The 5,867-nt window shown below is 40.7% G+C and overlaps 1 pseudogene; it reads left to right on the plus strand.

Annotated features, from left to right (window-relative positions):
* Positions 1-5,867, plus strand: part of LOC102677836 — a 15,704-nt pseudogene that overhangs the window by 6,621 nt on the left and 3,216 nt on the right.

The raw sequence follows: 5,867 nt of genomic DNA on the forward strand, positions 1-5,867 counted from the left end.
TCCCTCCGCGACCCGGAAACGCCGTCACTAACGACTCTATGTCACGGAAGGTGGAAGAAAAGAAGAGAGGAGTGGAACCCCTTCCGGGAGGGTCACCGTCGGATCGAGCAGATCTAATTGAAAGCGCACGGCTCTCGAGATAGGCTCTTTGTCGCCAAGTTCTTTCGCCTCCATCCTTCTTCCAAGTTTTCCTCCGCGGAGTGCGCGCTATCTATCGTTCAGGGAGAGCCACATTCGAATAGGTGTCTTCCAATAGGTGGTTGGAATAATAGGAGTTTGTGACTGGGACAAAGTTATGTTCTTTTTCCACGGTTCGAGCTTATGTGCGAGGAAATTTAATTTCTTAGAGGACGATACCGCTTTTTGTTGTATTATTTATCTCTCGTAAAGAATATGAGTAAATGTATTTGTTGTAATAATAGGGGTTTGTGATTGGATTCTTTTTCCATAATTCGAACTTATATATTTATTTATTTAATTTTTATCGCTTTTTGTTGTAATTTGTTATCTCTCATAAAAATATAAATAAATATATTAACCCTTTTGTTAGAATAATAAAAGTTTGTGATTGGGACAAAATTGTATTCTTCTTTGAGCTTACATATGAAGGGATTTAATTTTTAGAGGACTATACCGTTTTTTGTACCGTTTGTTGTATTATTTATCTCTTTAAAGAATATAAGTAAATATATTTGTTGTAATAATAAGAGTTTGTGTTCTTTTTTCCACAATTCGAACTTATTTATTTAATTTTTACCATAATTTTTGTTGTAACTATTTATCTCTCGTAAAGAATATGAGTAAATGTATTAACTCTTTGAAATAATAGGAGCTTGTGATTGGATTATTTTTCCAAAATTATATTCTTTTTCGAGCTTATATGTGAGGAGATTTAATTTTTAGAGGACAATATTGCTTTTTCTTGTAATTATTTATCTTTCATAAAAATATGAGTACATGTATTAATTCTTTCGTTGGAATAATAGGAGCTTGTGATTGGGTTCTTTTTCCACAATTATGTTCTTTTTCGAGCTTATACGAGGAATAATAAGAGTTTGTGATTGGGACAAAATTATATTCTTCTTCGAGCTTACATACGAAGGGATTTAATTTTTAGAGAACAATACCGTTTTTATACCGTTATTATTTATTTCTCGTAAAGAATACGAGTAAATGTATTAATTTTCGTTACTACGAGCGACTATAGAGATGCTCTACATGAGATGCCATTGACGAGCGATTGGACTTATTATATATCTTTCTCTGGAAATTTAATAGAAATGCAAAGGTATTTTGTTTTCATTTCACACAATATTATTATTAACAGTTATTATTATCATATTATTATATTCTTTAATGTTATTTCAAAATATAATTAAATGTGACTGTGTTTAGAATTATAAATATCCCTGTTGACTGGACAGTGCAAACAATAAATAAAATGTAAAACGGATTTAGCTGATTGAATATATTTAATTAATTACATGTAATTGCGCGTGTCTGTTTAAACAAAATATTTAAAAGTATATGTATCGAAGAAAAATAAATAAGTATCAACTATGAAATAGTAATGTTGAAAATAAAATTTCAATGAACTTTAAATTCTATAATTCAATTCCGTTTCAAGGAAAATTTTTTTTTTTCAATAAATGAAACCGAAGGTTACAATAAAGGCGATCGCTGATGATCTTTCTTGTAGTACTGTAGTGCATATTTTTAGCTTGTTGAGCGGTCGTAGCGAAAGGGTTAAGTTAAAGATCTGGAAAGCGTTAGAAAAACCATGCCCGCTCGTAAATTATCGTTAGGCTGTTGGAGGTACTCGAACGTTGAAGATAAAGGCCAGGATCGCAAATCCTCTTCTTAAAGCTCGATCGGTAAAAATTCGGAACGAAAATCTCTGAAATCACATCCTTGGCGGTGGCACACAGTTCTTCTCGATGGTCGAGTTCTGATTAACGAGCACCCTCTCTCTCTCACTCAAAAAGAACGCCACAATTCTCTTCGGATATCCGCCAAATTTACGTAGCTAGACTCATCAACGCGACGAGTTAATAACGCCAGCCTTTCTTCTCTCCCTCCCTTTCTCTCGATATCGTCGTCTTCCTTGGTAAGATCGATAACCGTGATCGAGGGGCGTGTCTACCTGAAAGCGAAGCCAATTACCAATTTCCCTATCCTAGGAAAGATGGATAGATCGATAGAAGCGACATCTACAAAAATTCCATCTCTACGAGAAAAATGACACAATTCGTGTATAAATCGTTTCAATCGTTCTCTTTTCGAAACAAGATTTCAAACGTCTACTTACGGCAAAGGTTTTTCGTTCCTTCGTGTCGGCTCGATCGATTAACATGATTCGATACGATTTATATAAAATTACGCGCGTAACGAGTATACCGTGTTCACACCGCGATAACATCCGTGGCAATCGTCGAGTGTGATCCGGTGTGACTATCGTTAATTAGTACGTAATCTACGCGTTACGAACATGACCAACTCGAGTCACGCGATATAGATATATCGTTCGCTGGCATACCGACGTCGAGCTACGTGTTCTTTTTCGGTTCTTACCGTTCAAAATTTTCAAACTAATTTCCAAGATAAATTCTTGCTTCTAATCGAGATTAAGAATGAAATCTCGAATCTTGCTTTTAATCTTGGAGAAGAGCGAGTGTCTCGTCTCTCCTCGAATTCCGTCCGTCGCGATTTCGTTTCGAGAAAAGTTTGCTCCGAAAAAGTTTTTTAGCCAAGAATTCGTCGTCCAATCCTCCGGAGAGACGAGAAGAAGACTCGTTTCCTGCTGCGACTCTATACGAGTTTCCGAGCTCGTCCTCGGTGACAACGCGGACAGCGCTTCCTCCACTCGCGTTTATTTACGGAACTATATCGCGTACATGCACCACCAAACTTGAAGGAACTCGAGTTCTCCCCTCTCCTTCCCCCTTCTCTTCTCTCTCGCGTTAAATTTCCAGTCCACTTTCGATTTCTAAAATCCATTAGGGCTTCTTTGGTCAGTCCAAGTCAGAAATCTAATCAAATCTCTAACTGGAATCGATTGGAATGAAAAGGCGGAGAAGAGGCAACGATCAAACGGCAACAGAGTTTAGTTGCTCGAACGTTGTTAACGATGTTAACGGAAGACGAGACTAGATCAAGTTGGCGGAGCGTGCCGGTGTTGCACGGTGGAAGATCGAGCGGGCTTCGATATCGATTCGTTATATCCGAGGGAGGATTACTCGCGTCGTGGCAACTCCGCTTTCGGTCTCCATTAGAACTACGGTTGAACTACGGAAAGACGCGTCGCCTTATTCTCCGCACTGCGGATCCGAGAGAGAGAGAGAAGTAATCTAACGGAAGAAGTAGGTGTTTCCACCTACCGTTGGCCACGTGCCAAAAAATACACGAGTCGATAAAGTCGCGAGAAGTAAGCCATCGTTGCTACGACTCCCAAGATCGATCGAGCAATCGTGTTTATTATTATTGAACGGTACGTTGATTTATTGGATTCTTTATTGAGTCGGTTGGAGTCTGTTCGCCATCGCTGTTGATAAAGAATGTAATTTAAATTCTATTTTTCTTTCTTTTTCAAATAAAAATCCGTACGAATTATTTTTGTTTCCTGTTGCTAGGCGAAAATTCTAATCTTCTTATTTTTGGGTCTCGTAGAATGGCCGTTCTCTCCGTTCGAGAATATTTTGTGAATTCTCTTCGTTCGTTCGCAAACCTTGTTTTTAAAGAGAATCAAAAATTATTCCATAAATATATTATCGAAGCTGGATAAACGCATTTACTGGAATTTTTGATTGGAAAAAGCAAACCACGAACTCAGAATTCGCTTTAACAATTCGATTTGAACCAAGGCATAAATAATTGGCCGAGGCTGTGCGTTACAGTCGGAGATCTGCAGTGCGGATGTATAGTCGGGGAGTGTCGCGTGCCTGTGTAGTAGGCAAATACGTGCCAGAAATAAATAGATCGACGCGTGCCAGTTTCGATCGATCGAACGAGACCCGATCCGTTCCTTCTCTTACTTCCACGACCATCTCTTCTCCTTCTTCTTCTTCGAAAAAAAAAAAGAGATGGAGTTTCTCGCTCATTTCTCTCGATCCAACGAGAGAAGATAGGCAAACGTCGACGTTGCATTTTACGGTCCTTCCCCTTTCCGCTCCTCCTTCCCCTCGTCTCCTCTGGAATCCGAATATCGAAATGAAAATCCAATATCGCGGAAAAATTCTCCCAAATCAAAGATGTTGAAAAAACGTTAGGCTTCCGTTTTGTGGAAGGAAGATTGGTTCGTCGAACGAAAGTGAATCGTTATTCGCTTATTATTTATAAGAAATTTCGGTGAGTGGATATTAAGAAAAATAATAATAATAAGAAGGAGAAGAGGAGCTCGGGTTAAAGGTTTGACTCGGGGTGACTCTTACGATCGTCGAATCCTCGTTTGCCCGCTTAATTAAAAAGGGGGCTCTTCGAAATTGCCCCTTCTCCCCTTCCTCTCTCCCCCAATTCTCCCTCGATTCTCGAGGAGGAGGCAAAGGTCAGGGAAGGCTCGTAGTCGGAGAGAATTAATTTTTTCGAAGGAGGGGAAAAGGAGTTTCCTCCATAATCCTGGGAGGAAAATCCTGGTGGGGCGAAATAAAAGTGATAAAAGTGATCGTAATAAAGAGACGAAAGAAAGTGAACGAGGGAAAGAAAATTCGAAAATTTCGATACTTTTCAAATCGATGGATCCGAAACGGAAGATAAAGAGAAGCTTTAACAAAAACTTAAACTCGAGGATCAGAATGTTTGGCAGCGAAGATCCTCTCTCCCCCTCCTCCTCCTCCTTAAAAAGGAGAAGCAAGACGATGAAGATGACAGTCGAGCGAGACGAAACGAAGGGGATTAAAAGATTTGGGGAGGGGGAGAAGGAAAATGGTGGAAGGGGCGAAAAGTGGGGGAGGATTGGTGGAACAGATGGAGGAGAATCGAGACGAGGCGAGCGTTTAAAAAGAACCGGCGAAGAGGTAAAGAAGAAAAGGGGGAGGGAAATAAAGGCAGGGCCGCAAAAAGGCGAATATAAGAAAAAGAAGAAAAAGATACGTTTGCGTGCCAGTGTATCAGTGGGTCTTGGCCTATCCTCCAACGAGCTTCCAACGATCGATTACGATACTTTTTTTCCTTTTGTTCTCGCGAAACAACCCGTCACGATACACGAACAAATTACTCGCATTTATATTTCTCACGCTCCTAGTTTAACCGAGTTTACCCCTTTTCTTCCGGATAAAAAGAAGAAGAAAAAAAATTTACGTTTACCTCGACTTATCTTAGTAAACTGAAAGAGTGGAAAGGCTGGAGAGAAACGATAGGAGAATATCGATTCGAGTGTCGGACGAGTGGAGGATAATAGGAGGGGGGGGAGTTAATGCGCGCATTTTTAATACGCGCTTGACGGATCGCGTGGCGGAACGGCGACAGCTCCGATTTCTGGCCAAACCACTCTCCCCTTCTTCTTCTCACGCTTCCAAATTTCAAGGCCGAGTGCACCGTCGCTCTCCCGTAACCACCAGTTATACCTCCGCCAATATTTCTCGCGTGCTAAAGAAAAGAGTCTCTAGTGGCGTATCTAAACATCCTTCCATCTCTTTCCTTTTTCAAACCTTTCACCTCGATTACCTCGATCGACCCGCCTCGCGTGCGAATCTCCATCCAAAGAGACAGAGAGAAAAGGCAAATTTCTCCGAGATCTCGCGGGGACGAAGATTTTAGGGGTCACTTTTAACCCTGAGATCGGAAGTTTCGGGGAGAAGTGAGAGGAGAGAGCGGTCCATTGTGGCGCGGCGGTGCGGTGCAGTGAACCCAGGGCCGTATCGATTCGGCGGCCG

Source organism: Apis dorsata, unplaced genomic scaffold (genome assembly GCF_000469605.1).
Source record: "Apis dorsata unplaced genomic scaffold, Apis dorsata 1.3 scaffold_111, whole genome shotgun sequence".
Lineage (NCBI taxonomy): Eukaryota > Metazoa > Arthropoda > Insecta > Hymenoptera > Apidae > Apis > Apis dorsata.